A 15,713-nucleotide genomic window follows, 5' to 3' on the forward strand; every position below is an offset into this window, starting at 1 on the left:
GGGAGAGTAAATCAACAATTCAAAGGCTGTTAGATTATAGAAGTTACAGGCACATTAATGATGCAAGTTAAAAAGGAATGTGCATTGCAGAGAATATTCATTTGATCTGCATGCTGTGTTGAAACACTGATCTTGGTTACTGAGGGCCCAACGGCTTGTAAATCGAGCTCCTCCTGTAAAAACTCTCATTCCTAATGATCATCTTCCCAAAGATCCTGGATCTCCAGACAGAAGGCCATTTGTTGTTATTTTATTCAGTTCCAAATAATCACACCGACATCTGTCACAAAATTTTGACACTGCAGTCTTTGTCCCTGCGGTCCTCAGGCGGCTCCTGAGTGTTGAACAAGTTTAGGTTGGAAAGGAAGAAACTAAATCAGTAGATTTATGAATGTTATACATGGAAAACAATAAATAAATGGAAAGAAAAATAAATAGAAAGTGTTTTCAAGTCATCACACCAATCAGTTCAATATTCTGTCTCCACTATAAAATGTGGGATTAAAATCTTATTTGCCTCTGGTGGAAATTTTAATAGATATTTATCTTCTCTTTAAGCTTACTAAAAAACTAGCTGCAGAACAATTCATCTTCCTCTCCTCCCACTCGCCTCACTTCAGCCTCCCACCTGCTCCAATTGGCTTCGGTTTCCATGGATCCGGGGTATTGATCTTAAATACGTCCAGAGGGCGAACATTCGGACTATCTGTTGACTTTAGCGGACAGGGATTGATCTCATTGACTGACCACAGGCCATGATATCTTCGGAGGCCCCGCCACGGCAGATCTGAGGTAAATGGATTACTCTCAGAAGTCTGTCCACAGCAGAGAAAGTTTTACTGTTTAAGTTTGCTCAGGGGCATGAGAGCTTTCATTGTGGCCTGTTTCAGCAGAACACATTTAGAGGTAAGCACAAAGACTCCTTCAATCTTCTCTGAATCAGTTTTCTCTCACATTTGAGATTCCTTCATTACACACCAGGTTAAGATGTTTTTCATGTTAATATAAAATCTGCTAATTTTCTGCTCTTTTTGCCTGTCCCAAACATAAGCAGATTGAGCAGCCATTTTTATGGCCTCCAGGTCAGCAGAGGGCCCCAATGCCCATTTGAGTTCTCATACAAACTAAAACGGTTTGTTCTATTTGTCACTGGAAAGTTGGGCTTCAATTGGTTACGGAACGGAAATTTAAGAAATCTGGCTTCAAAAAGTTTAAAGTCTGAACTGCAGTTTCCAATATGGCCGCCAAACATAGAAATCTTTATGAAGTTGAACAGAACATCCATCCTAACCCCTAGATCCCTCAATCACTATATAGAGCGGGGACTATATAGTGGACTTTACAGTGAACTCAGTTAACTGACCGTTCAGACAGATGATCACTACTCTTCGCTTCCTGTTGGTCATGTGACTCCGCCTCCCCGCATTGGTGCCTGCACCATTTTTATTTTTAATCGCCACTGTGGTATAGTGACAGCCATAGGCGACAGCAGGCCTCTGTGACAGCAAATATCTGCTCGTCTAGTGACCATGGATGATCACTTCTTTTCAAGGTGCATTGTGAGACATTTCAAGTCCACTAGACATTTAGACACTCATTTAAAATGGCGTTAGGGAGGGCGTTCGGACACGTCCATAGAGTATTTATTAGCAAATTTCAGCAATTTAGCAACGTAGAACTCATGTTCCTCTATAAATATTATTTTGATGCAATAATGCATACAAATGAGACACATAAGATGTCATTGGGTTATAGTTGGGGTCACAAAAATAATTTTAGTCCTGAAATATGGTTGTGACAGTTGAGATTAATCAAACAGAGCTCTAATGGATCAATATGAATTTAAGTCCTGGTTTTTCTGTAATAAAACAAAAAAAAACATAATTTTCACCTAGATCTCACTGGGTGCCTTTACCTGTGACTCTAGAAAATGAATCAGTTACTTTTTTTTTTACATCTTTTTTTCATGTCGTTTTGATTAAGAAACTATCTACCAAATGTATTAGCATAAACAAAAGGGCCCTGCGAATAATAGTGAGGGGAGCTGAACAGGTTTTTTCAGCTGTTCTTCGGATCAGCTGCGGGTAAAGCACCCTGAGCGTTGTCAGAGGCTCGTCACATAGACATAAAGTGCTTAGTGCTTACTAAGCTCTTTATGTTTTAGCAGCTATTCTAGGTTTTATGGATGTTTTGATTACAAGTACTTCTGTTTTTGTTTAATTTCTTTATATTCTAAGAGAAACGTCTAATTCCATCATTAGGTTGTTATGGAAGAAATGAGATTAAACAGATTTGATTAGGTGTAAGAAAATAGGTCAGTAGGATGCTATTTTCCTCTGTTTTATTTTCCTCATTTAGCAGAACTGCTCCAACTGGAACTGATGCAATAATTTAATACAAAAAAAAAACTGGAATAACTTAATAGCAATAGGCTGAAACCACAGAGATCTGTTATAATCTATCTTTAAAATTAGTTTGTTTCTACTTAAATGCTTGTCTGAATACCTTAGATATATTTAATAGATGCCAGAGAGACCGACACTTCAGGTTCACAAAAATAAATACATTCCATTAAATTCACTGATCATCTGCTCAATCAAAATAAGGCCTTGTTGTTAGTTTGTGATGGTCGGTTTCCTCTGGAGACAAAATGTGTCATTAAAAGATTTAGATTTTTGCCCAAAGATGAATTATTATCAAACTGAGATGAATGTATTGGTTTCCTTCTGGATTCTGCCTTCAGGCTACTTCAGTAAACCTGCTTCTAAGGTCGTTTTATTTGTATTGATCTCTACCTTTAACTTCATCCTGAAGGCAAATGAATACTTTTGTAAAGATAGCAGCTTAGTCTATAAAAGATTTCCGAATGAATCAATGCAGAGATTGTGCTCTGTGTTTTTTTAACCCCTGCACTGGGTGTAGTAAACAATACTCTGTCCTAATCTACAGCAGATTAAGACTCCAGCTTTCTATCTATCTGCCCTTCTCCAGCCTGGGTACATCTTTAACGGGATCATCATCAGCTCGGAGGGAGTAATCCCTAAATCCTGACAACAATGGATTAAAAACTTAAACACAACTTACAAGGTGAAGATGGGTCACATTTCAGGTTCTGGTATCATCTCTGCTCTGTAACTGATCTAACTCAGGTGGAAAGTTGGAAGGATTGCACAAAACATCTATAAAGTGATGTTGGACTTTTCTTAATACACTGATGAGGGAAAACATTTTTTTCATAGTTTTATCGTTTTATCCGTTTAGCTGCAGCCTCATCTGCAGAGGTGAACATTTCAGAAGGCCTGTTCCGCTGCTCCTCCATATTTAAATGATTGGTAAAATCAAAGCATAAAGTGTCACAGCCGGATTAGGCAATGCAGGTTTTCTTCTTTGCTCTGAGCCGTGTCTAGTTGGGTAAATGATTTCACGTCATTTTACCACACAGTCAGTGCTACCATATACCGTAGGATAACCAACCATCCCTTCCAGCTCTTCCAGCTCATCTCATGCAGCTGCATCCACTGTTCAAACTGACCGTTAAAGTATTCATACCCTTTGTACTTATTCAGACCTGCCATTAGACGAGAACATTTTCTTTTCTTTTCTTTTTTTTCAGCTTATTAACAGGAATGCACGAAATGTAAAACTGCTCAAAATGAAAATCTGAAAACTGCAACTTTCTGACACAAATGAAAACAAATATAAAGTAATCTACGTGGTATCGTGGGATTCATTTAACCTGGGAATCAGGACAGGTGTGTTGCAAAGGACTAGTCAAAGCCCCCATCTAAATCCAAATGAGAACCTGTTGCAGAAGTCGACTGAGTTTTAGCCACTTTTTTAATCTTTACTTCATAGTTATTAATTTCTTTAGTATAGTTTACTGCAGGGATTCCTAAAGTAGGGGTCAGGACCCCCTGGGGTGGGCACGAGACACCAAGAGGAGGTGGAAAAATGGTTTTCACAATCATTTTGATGTGATCTATGAGCTATATGGAGGGCCAAAAATATCCTGAATTACTAAACACTTGTAAATGTAATAATAATAATAATATATTTGATTTTTAAATCACTTTACATACGAATATTAAAGTGCTACAAAATGACAATGAAAACATCAATCACCACAGAAAACAGTTACCGTCCCTTTACGTACTTGTGACTTTATTTTTAATGTATGTATATGTTAAAGGATTCACATATTAAACATATACCATTACCTTTTAAATGCAAAATTAAATATCCCTGTAAATAATGAAGAACACGTTTAAAATGAATGAACTAAATATTTAAATGTAATTTAGAAAGATAACTTTTCTTCTAAAACACGAGTATTTAATGTCGTATTAATTTATGAGTATAGAGTGAAATAATCCTATGTATTTTTAGGGGGTCGTCAATTTGTTGCTCTATTATTTTTGGGGTCACTGTTTGAAAAGTTTGACAAATAAACTCAAGATTGTAATTTCAGGAAGCTGGAGGAAAAAAAACTGAAGCTTTCTCTTCTGTGACACATCGACTCTTCTCCCTCTCTGATGCCATGTCAAAGCTGCCCTATCTGACTCATGGCTAATCTGGTACCTCACCCCATATAGACACCGGAAGTGGGTTATTGTGGGATGCACATAACCAGTAAATCCTCCACTAAGACAGCAGGAGAGAATGATTGTTCAGTCCCACATGCTGCTAATACAATTTAGCAGCAGACAATTAGGCTTTATGAGGGGGAGAAAAGTGACACAGAGCACCGAGTTCATCAAGACCGATACGAGCAGAGGATTACTGAGATCAAGAATTAATCAAATATTGGGGCAATAACAGAGAGGTGAGAAGGGTAGGGAAAGCGGATGGCCAGATTGCTCCCAAACTGGAGAACAGGAAAGGAGAGAGAGAAAGAAAGGAGGAGGGAGCATGAGACAAAAGAGTGACAGCGAAGGAAGCAGCGAGGAGGAAATGCAGACAGGCATGTTTCTATGGGCGCTCAGGACAGATTTGGGGTGAGGGAATCTTGCATCACCACAGTGGGCCAATCAAAAGGCTCGGTTAAGATGTTCAAAGGGAGTGTCCTAGCAACAGCCGAGTAAATACCATAGCAGCAGCTGACAAAAAGCCTATAGGCACTAGCACATGATTCACAGACTCGTGCACTCTATTTAACAGGAGCTGTAGAGATCAATAAAGATGGAGGACAGTTTAGTGCATCACTGATAATGAATATACACATTTAACGCTTTCCATAACTCTCTCTCTCTCTTTCTCTCTCTATATATATATATATATATATATATATATATATATATATATATATATATATATATATATATATATATATATATATATATATATATATATATATATATATATATATATATATATTTCTTTCCATTTGGTAATTTAGGAGGAACATGCACAGGGCTTAACCTTCGATAGATGTCTACTGACAGGTGCCATCCCTCCATTCCCCTTTCCTGTTTTATCCCCAAAAATACACTTATTACATTTAAAAGTTGTCATGCTTATTATTAATATAGTCTGATTACTATCAATATTATTCTAATTTATTCTAATATCAGTTGTTAACACAAGTACTATTTGTGTAAATGTCACTGTTTTATATATTTAGTGTGTGAACCTGCTTCCGCTTTTTTTCTTCTGTCCCTCCAACCTCAGCTTCTCTCGGCCTCCATCGCACACAAAGACCTGCAGAGTCACAAGGCGGCTCGCAGGGTTTCTTCACCCTCCCCTCCGTACGTATTCTTGCTTTTTTTCAGCACAACTCCCTGAACAAAACTCTCCTGGAAAGCCTCTGCTTTCATTCATTTATTCCCTCCATTCAGCCAACCCTCTCCTCCATTTCTCCCTCCCTCCCTTCCCCCGGTTTCCCCCCCTGGACGCCTGCAGCCACACCGTCCAGAGTGCCATTACAGTCCTGTGGAGGCTATTGTTTTTAGCTAGCTGTTTGCAGCTGTCTCCTTTTCTTGCTGTAATGCATGTGAAGGACTGAGCTGAAATGAGTGAGGGGGGTCCACACGCTGCTCATCTATGCATGTGACATGTTCCTGTGCGATGATGGTTCACGGTATGTCCTACATCACTGGGAAAAAAAGCATAAAACTTCCTGTTTGCCTTGTTAAGCTGAGGATGTAGATCATTAATTAGTTCAGATGTGTGTGAATTTGTGCCAAATGTGGTTTAAAACCCTAATGGGGGTTTACAGTTAATGTACTGCCTCTCTGCCACAGGGGAGATCCTGACCTACACCTCCATCTACCCACCGTACCAGCCAGTCACATGCAGACCCCCCAATCATGACCCACATCCTGCATCCCTCAGCATCCTCTCAGACTGATGCTGCAGGGTGCGACTATCCAGCTTTGCCTTTCCTCTCACAATTAGAAGTAAAAGGTCAGTCAGCTTACCGGCTGAGCATGCAGGACAGGGAGGACGTTGCCTCTTACTCCGATGCTCCTTCCTTCCTTCTCTCTGGGGCGAAACGGATGCAAACGAAATGAAAGAGGAGGATGGGGAAGAAACAACTGCAAAAAAAAACACCGGCAGCAGAATGAATGAAGGAGAAAAAGAGAGAGAGGGGAAGCAGAAAGCAGGAGTTGGGAAAAGGTCCCTGTGCTGCTGCTGTTCATGCACTCAATGAGGCTGCTTTATGGTTTGTGAGGCAGAGGGCTGTAGATTCACCTAAACATGGAGCGCACGCTCTGCCTGACGCCACGCAGCCCTCCCTCTCCCTCTCTCTGTCTCTGCACTAAAGGCAGCAGCTGCTGCTCTATGAGAAATAGAACACTGTGTCCCCCCTTCTCCTCCTACCTCGCTCACTCACAAAGACCCCCATCTCTCACACACATTCAAACCCCCCCCAACACCCACCACCCTCGCCTTTTGACTAACATCTCCCACCAGCCTGCTGGCAGCAAGGCTCAGTGACTTATATTTGTATACATATGCATTCAGAGGTTGCACTGTGTTTGACATGGTTTCTGCTGTGGGGTGACTTTTTCTGTCCACAGAGTGTGAAGATGAATCATGTTGGGGAGAGGATGCGCTTCTGTGTATTTTTATAAAGTGAGTGGGTGACTGTTGTGCATCGTTTGCTACCGTGCAGATGAGGGGAAGGAATGTGATGTTTGTTTTATGTTCTGTGGTTATCAGCAGTAGGTGTGTGCATTTATGGCAGAAACAGAGGTTAATAAACTCTGCTCTTGCTCTGGTTGCGTGTGCATCTCTTCTCGTCTTGAAGTGCCTCGGAAAACTCTCCATGACCCTTCAACTTTTTTGTTTTTGTTTTGCCAGTTTCGAAAACTGTTGAATCGATTTTATATCCTGCTCTATTTCCTTTGATACCCATAAATAAAATCAAGTTTGACTGACTGCCTTTAGCACACTGCAAAAACAATCTAGAAATTAGTAAAAAAAATTCTAAAATTAAGTGTATTTACGCTTAATTTCAGTAGGTAAATAAGACGATTTGCCAATGGAATGAGTATATTTACTCCAAAAGTAAGATAATTACATATTATGCATCTAAAATAGGACACTGCAATAGTTTTTTCTTGTTTTAAATACAAATTATCTTGGCAAAGTGTCTCACTTACCTGCTCAATTCAAGAAAAAACAATTATTTTAAGCAAAAATTACTTAATTAGATTTCAATTTTTTTGCAGTGTAATAACCTTGTGTGTGTAATTTGATGTTTGCATAAATACAGCTTCTCTTTAAAGGCATCTGAGCTGTTTAAGAACAATTAACAAATGAGAGGACAGATCAAAAGTGAAATTAAAAGCAGCGTCACTATTTTCCCGTTTCCATAAGTCATCACATCCCTTATGGCACAACACCCCACAATGCAACATAGAAGTGGGAGAATCATGCTGAGGGGAAGCTCTTCTTATTGGTATTTGATGTTCTGTAGAACTAACTAAGATTTACATAAAGAAAAAAAAAGGTAAAATTAGTCACTAGATGGATGTAGCTCATAAGGAATAGCATAAAGTTGCCTTAAGGTTTATTTCCCAACTAAAAAAGTCTGAACTTTGTGGTAAAAACATTTAAAAATGCCTGTTAGGGACACTGACTTCAGGGTAGAAACCTCAACAAAAAGGGCTCTAAGCTGTGATTAAATTGTCACGTTATCTGCGTTTGTATGTGTTTCAATGGACAGAATGTCTATTGTCTAGAGCCCTGGTGCCCTTGCGGAAGCCCACCCGGGGGACTGCAACCTCTGTGAGGGACTGGAGACCAAATGTTACAGTGCAATACTTCACCACAGTTTATGATGGTGCCACAGCTGGGCCAGAAGGTTATAAAGATGGGGTGCCCTTTTATGGCCGGGTCATGGGAGGGACTATGGGGCGGTCCTGTTGATGAAGTCTTCCCACTGTGGCCATTGTTAATGTTTGAAAAGGCTGTGGGGTTAAAGAGGACACCATCTTGCAGTCAGATGTTGGATGACTCTAAAGCTCAATGTTTCAGACTCATTTCTTGTGCACCTGCAGCACCCTCTTTAAACTAATATATTTTTATGTTTTGTTCTCATTGTTAAAAAATACAAACCTCAATGTTTTTTACTGGGAACTTAAGAATTGATATGAGGAGAAAAATTATTAATTTTGAAAACTTAACACTGAAAAGTGTGGGGTGCATTTGTGCTCATTCTCAAGCCCCCACAACAGTGCTTAGTAAAACTAACCTTTACTGTGTCTAAAACAAGCAACTAACATTTTTAGACACATATTCTCAAGATGTAACATTGGACTTTGACTAGGCCATCCTAACAAAAGAACAGGTTTTAATCTGTATACTTACGCTGGGTAAAAAAATCGATTTAATCGATTTTGAATCAATTCCTTTACATTTTTGCAAAATCGATGTCTAGGGAATCAGATCGATTAGTTTTATAGTGACGTGCGTGACATTTACAATCAAATGAGCAGGAAAGATGAACTTAAGATGACTTCAAGCTAGACAGCTGCAAGTATAGCTAATAGGTTGACTGAAGACGTTAACAAATGGAGGCTGACCAGCAAACACCCTATAGTTGTTACAGACAAGGCTGCAAATATGGTGCAGCGGAGATAATGCAGCTCATGCATGTCTGCTGTGTCACGTCTGTTTGCTCGAGTGAGGCTTCACTTTTCACAAACAAGTTTGCACTAATGAGACAGTTTTGTTCACATCCGAAGTTTAAACTGTCCGATTTACAAGTTTGCACTTTGTCTTTAATATGAAAGGAAAAAATAAAATACATGAGTGTTTTGAAACACAGTTGAACCACTTTTATTATTGTAAAAACAGATGGAATCGAAATTAATCGATTTAGAACTGTATGAATCAAAATCAAATCGATTCAGGACTTTGGAGAAAATACCCAGCCCTAATTAGAAATGTGAACCTCCACCTCATGCAGTCCCAATAATTCTGCTTCCTCCTCCGTGTTTCCTTAAGAATTTCCCTGTATTTACCTTCATTTAAAGTAACCCCAATTTAAATCAGTTTTGCTTGTAGGCCAAGCAACTTGACGTATTCTGTTTTCTCTCATTCTTTCTGTCTCTCTTAGTTGCTCATATGATTAGCAGTCTCCTCTACTACATAAAAAAACAATAAAAATACTAAAAAATTGTGTTTATAGGGTGAAAAATTAGGGAAGAGTAGTAGTAAAAAAAGAAACTGTTTATGGGTTAGTCCTTATCTGCTGGAGCCTGACGGAAGAGTGAGAGCCAAACGTTAATCCGGGGGATGGTCAGATGTCCAACATCACACTCAACTCTTCCTGTTTTTGTGGTTGTGTCTGAGAAGTGGATTTTCTGGCTGCTACTTTCACATCACCAAACAACGTCAAACATTGCTTAACCAACAGCACGATAGCAGCTTGTAATGTCACGCTATCCCTACGAAAGTTTCTGTCTTACCTCATCCTTACTTTTCATATTACTCATACTAACACATTGTCCACAAATCATGTGAGAAGGCATGAGTCTCAACCTCATTAATGGTGTTTGATTTACAGTTATATTCAAGTCAGTTTCCGCCGCTCTGGTTTTACAGTATTAATAAGAAAAAAATGGTGCCTGATCAGCTGAAAACTTCCTCAGCCTCTCAAAATAGATCCCAGAATGTAAAAATTTGTCATTTTATTTGGGGATGCTTCGCTATTTTCACGAAAAATGAAGCGTATAAGGTGTTAAAATGTCAGATTTCACAAGAGTTTCTCACTAAGTAGGAACAACCCCAACTCAAACAGCCATCCAACCAGATGTTCTCTAGAGGAAAAGAGAGGCTGGGGGCAGGTTTGGTTGTTTTGTGCTAATAGCCGTTGTCTTTGATGAACCGGTGTGTGTGGAGGGTTTGTGTGTGCTGCTGTTTTAGAATAGGACTTAGGACCTAGGGGGGGTTGGGGAAGTTGCTCAGGATGAAGTAATCCTGAGTGTTGCCAACAAATGCATTGTTCAGATCTCACCGCTGTTAAAGGTAGATTGTTTGCATGTCATGATGGACAACATTTTAGATGTCTTCATGGACAGGTTTTGTCCAAACTGCAGTCCTCAAGGGCAGAATGTTTTTTTTTTTTTTCAGGTTTAATATGTTCTTTAGGTTTAAGGTTTTTAATTAGGGACAAGCTCTGCCCAGCCAGGAAGATTGAACCCCAGGCAGTCAATGGTTTGCTCCATCTCTAGGCCGAGCTTCAGGAAGTAGACCCGCCATTATAAATCTAGACAACATTCCCATTTTTTTTGGTTTTATCTTGCTCTCCAATCTTTGGATCTTTGTTTCTTTCACATTTCCTGTCCGCTCCTTTCAGATTAAAGGTCAGTAACCAAATAGTTTAGTTCATTGCTCAAGAACGATTTTGGTGTTTCTCTCTGTTAAAAGGGAGTTTTTCCTCCCCACTGTCGCCACAAGCATGCTTAGTGTGAGAGATTTTCTTGGAGTCAATGAGTCGATGCAATCAACTGGTTTTCCTCAGAGAGAAAACTTTGAATCAATTTGACTGGATGATCTGGTGAACTGTAAAGTGCCTTGAGATGACGTGTGCAGTGAATTGGTGCTATAGAAATAAACTGAATTGAATTGTTTAGCTGACAAGAAGTTGAAAGATGAAGAAGTTATTTACAAGACCTACATATTTGACCCTTGCTTATGATAAATGAATAAATCTCTGTCATAAACTGCTTGAGGAAAGATTTATGTGAATGTTACCTCATGTTGTGCCTCCTACCTGACGGACGGATGGATGGATTTAGATCATTGTTAAGGTTTGGGTTAATTCATTAGTTTTCTATAGTTCAGGAGGTGGACATGCATCATAGAAATTAATTTCTTTCCAAATGAAGATGTTGAAGTGAATCATTCTGTGCATATTAATTTGCAGACCCCCTTCTGAGACACATTATTATGACCTAAAGCATGCACATTGTTCCAGAAGATAACATTTCTGCTGCTAACCAACCCGAAATGTCTAAATTCCTCGTATCCAAGGATACCGCTAGTGGGTGATGAGTAAGTCCATTTGCATAAGCTTCTGGGGAAAGTTTGCTTACAGTGATAACCACTGTACACAGCCCTTTATTAAATAAAACACAAGTAATGGCAACTAAGCCTGCTCAACGAGGGAGTGTTTTGAAACCCGCCGTCTCTTTGATTTCACTTCTGTTAAAGAATGAAAGCCGGTTGTTTTACCTAGACAGGAAAAGGAAAGGTCGAGCTGTTTTGTTTTTTTTTTCTTTGGAGAGCCAGATGGAAGCAGAGAAAGTTGTAGCTAAAATATTAATACCTGCAGAGCAATACTAACTAGTGCAAGGTGAACCTTGAATTAATTACACAGGACAATTCTTTTACTTCATGATCGGCAGAGAAGGAGAAAAGTCCTTATTAAGTCATGCTTGAGGAATTATGAATACATGTGAATGACTTTTTGCTATTTGGGTGAATGATATGAGAAGAAGAAAGCTGGGCAACATTGAAGAGATATCTTTAATTTGGCTGAATACTTATTAGATGGATGCTGACCCTGATTAACGATAATGAAGCACAGTAAAAACAGGTGGTTTTATTGTTTCCATTATCCTCAAAAACACTTCCAGCAATGACTTGCTATATCCTCTCAATCCTTAGAGGGTAAAGCTGATGTCTGACACTTCTTAAATTCACTACAGACACAAAAATAACAGACAAGATCTTCATCCAACCACCTCTTCTAGGGGATAAACACATTTTTAAGACCCATTTAAATGGAGCAAGTCATCTCTAATCCAGTTACTTTTACCGAATGAAATAGTGGCCTTTAAATGGTAGCCTGCTCCTTTAGGTTGCTCTAACTAAAGGTAAAACCAACCAGGAAGCCAGTAAACCCAACAGACCTGAATACTGAAACTAGCTTATTGTTCAAAATAGTTATCAGTTGAAACAGGTTTTTTTTTTTCTGAAAATGCATGTAGTACCACATATGTATAACTAATATGCCTTAGAAATAATCATAGCTCCTGTTGTCCCCAGTTGCCTGCAGTAAATGCCTCTAATGTCTTATCTGGCTTTTCTTTACTAAATGGCTCAGGATCAAACATCATTTGTAGAAAAATCTGTTTTTAAGTCCTCCCACACATCCTGTGTTCTGGTATTCAGCTCTATCCATCTTCCAATCACCTCTGAACAGGGTTCCTATCCCTTCTGCAGGGAAGCATCCACGCAGCATGATGCTACTACCACCATGTTACACCATGTGTTTTGAAGGATCTCTAATTTTAGCTTTAAACCACGCTTTAAGTTTGCTTGCAAGATAGAAAGTTAAGTTTTGGTTTCATTTGACGAGTGTACTTCCTTCAAAGTCATCTTCTCCTACATGCCTCATGACATCCGTAAAACTGGTAGTTGGTTCCTCAAGCAGACATTCCTGTCTACTTCTAAAACCAGGCTTAAAACTTTCATTTTTCTTAAGCTTAGAGTTACACTTGCTCAGGTTATCTTGAACTATCTCTATAGTTTTGCTGAACTACTGTATGTGTTCTGTTATTATTTTTGACATGAAATATAGCCTAGAGCTAATCTGCTTAACTAGACAGAGCCTCCAATGGAGCTGATTTGCCATTTTCTTTTTCAACAGAGAAGGTATTAACAGATCAGTGCTTCTATGTTCCTTTTGTATGTCTGCTTCTGTCTCCTTGAACCCCCAGTTGGCCTAAGCAAGAGGCTGCTTACATTGAGCCTTGTTCTGTTGGAGGTTTCCTGCTGTTAAAAGGCGGTTTTTGGTCTCCACTGTCACTGCATACATGATGAATGTGACAGATGCTTTGGAGTCAGTGACACAATCCCAGCTAATATCTACAATCAGCTGGTTTCCTTAGACAGAAAACTTGTAACCATTCTGACTATTTGATGTGATTGAATTATCTCTGTAATGTGGTCAAATTAAGGTTAAACTAAATCCTTTCAGCCGTCCTTTGGTGGTGCAGTGTTTAACGCACATGACCCATTGCCACATGTCTCTCTCCTCTACTCCCTTTCTTGTCAGACTCCTGCACAATAATGAGCCACTAGTTCTGCAAAAATGTCAAGAAATTGTAATCCCTCCATAAAGGCCAGAATTAATGAATGCAATAACAGCAGACTCTCCCACCTGAGCTATGGATCTTTGCAGCCCATCCAGGGTAACCATGTTTTAGCAATAATAATGTGAATATACCTTTACTATTGTCCTCCAATATGATGAGAAAAGATAGAACAACCACAAAACTCAAACTACTGTTTGATCCGACATGTGTAATCAAAATCCAATTCTCATATAAAGATTTCTTTGCTTTCAGAAGTCCAGTTATCATAAATGAACCGATTTTCTTCTACCAGTGTCATCCATCATGTTTTTTCTCCTCCTATCTTACTCATTTCTTCTACTTCATCGCTGCCTCCTCTTCATCACATGTCTGTTTTTCTCTGGCTTGAGCCACTGTCCCCCTACCTGCCTGCCTGAGCTGGCACAGCCCCCTCTATCTGCCTCTGTCAATGTATTTTGCCCTTATAAGGAGAGACTACAGGCAGACTGTACTAACGGTGGAAGCTCAGCAGGGGTGTTGCAGGGTCGGGGAGACCACGTCGACTGTTAACAGCAGGGGGAGGTGGGAGGAGGGGGGCAGAAGGGAAGAGGTTGGAGGGATGGGAAGATCCACCGTAACAGAAAAAGAAAAAAAAAAGAAAAAAGAGGAGAGATGGAGGTAAAGTGAGGGAGACAGGCTATAGACCAGGGATGTTTAGATGAGACAGGTGGATGCAGTTATCAAAAAAAAAACAGGCTCATTTGAAACTCTGAGGCAATAAGTGAAAAAATTCCTCCGCGAAATATTGAAATGAAGCAGAAACATTTACGCCACCCTGAAAAAAAATAAATCAAAATGTTGAAAATATTCATACTGAACTCAGCAGCTGCCCACATACTCATCTACATACAAAAAGCCTAACGTTTGCTTGGTGACAGTCTAGAGTAAGAACGTGGGATTCAGTCCAGAGGGTTTTATATTGCTGTGAACGACCCAGGCTTCCTTTGGTTAGGTGCAGGGGAAACCAGCTCTATGAATTACTCTTCAATCTAATTCCAGATCCTTTATGGATAGAAACTGAAAGTTATTTTACATTTATTTAAATAGCATTCTTTTCATTTTCTCAGCTTTCTGTTGTTTCCTTGGAAATTGGTCATATAAAAATGCAAACATTTGTGTTCAGCTGCCCTTCAGTCTGATATCACTAAATAAAACTCACCTTAGATTTTTAGCTTGAGAAATTAAGATGTGTAAATATAATCTCATCATGAATCTAAATGCTATGTTAAGGTCTCAGGTGGTTTTCAGGCAACATTAGAGACATAAAAATGATAATGGAGACCAAGGAACAAGGCAGACATCAAGCAGTCTGTAATCCTCAAATGATACCCACACAAACACAGATGTACTGGTAAAATTAGACCTAAATTAAACTTTTAATCCAACATGCAAAACATATTTTGTCTACATCTCATAAAATACCAACTAAACACAATGAAGTTGATGCTTTTTACTTGACAAAACCAGAAAAGTGGAAGGGTGTGAATACTTTTTCAGTTTTAGTCCCTGGGTGGACGTCCCTGTCTACTTTAAAACTAGGCTTAAAACTTTACTTTAATAAAGCTTATAGTTATAATGTCTTAGGTTATTCTGAGCTATCTCTGTAATTATGCTGCTATTTGGTTAGGTTGCTGGAGGACATAGGGACCACTTTTCATCCTTTTCCTTCATTCTATCTGCTACTCTCCCATTCTGCAGTAGTTGTTAGTTTAACCCCCGACTTTATGTTCTCTCCACTTTTCTCATTAGCTTAATTTATCTTGTCTGTTCCTGTGAGGCTGTGACAACAACATTCTGGAGGGAAATAGCTGGACTCTCACCATCAACACCTTTGGTTATAGTGGAAAGAGTCGCCTGCTGTAGATTAATCTTTTTGATAGAACGAACACTACAGGAACCATCAGACGGACCTAAATCTCAACATTAGTTAAAATATATATATATATATATATATATATATATATATATATATATATATATATATATATATATATATATATATATATATATATTTTAATTCATCAAAATATTTAAAGCTTAAAGTTTAACTTGTAGGTTTGGAGATTTGAAATAGAACTAAAATAGAATTACAAGATGAAAAATAAAATAATTTTTGCTGCT

General features: G+C 38.9%; 1 protein-coding gene across 4 annotated transcripts in view; it reads right to left on the reverse strand.

Annotated features, from left to right (window-relative positions):
- The window catches only part of fam49al (family with sequence similarity 49 member A, like), a 42,876-nt gene extending 36,050 nt beyond the window's left edge, over positions 1-6,826 (reverse strand). For 3 of the 4 annotated variants that reach the window (XM_038300377.1, XM_038300381.1, XM_038300379.1), the window contains exon 1: positions 6,417-6,759. The gene's annotated coding sequence lies outside the window, so the exon portion shown is untranslated. Of the gene's footprint in view, positions 1-6,416 lie in introns of all 4 variants that reach the window. The other variant, XM_038300378.1, reaches the window with a different exon arrangement.
- Between the last annotated feature and the right edge of the window lie 8,887 nt (positions 6,827-15,713).

The sequence above is a fragment of the Cyprinodon tularosa genome, unplaced genomic scaffold (genome assembly GCF_016077235.1).
Source record: "Cyprinodon tularosa strain WSP-4 unplaced genomic scaffold, ASM1607723v1 ctg449, whole genome shotgun sequence".
Lineage (NCBI taxonomy): Eukaryota > Metazoa > Chordata > Actinopteri > Cyprinodontiformes > Cyprinodontidae > Cyprinodon > Cyprinodon tularosa.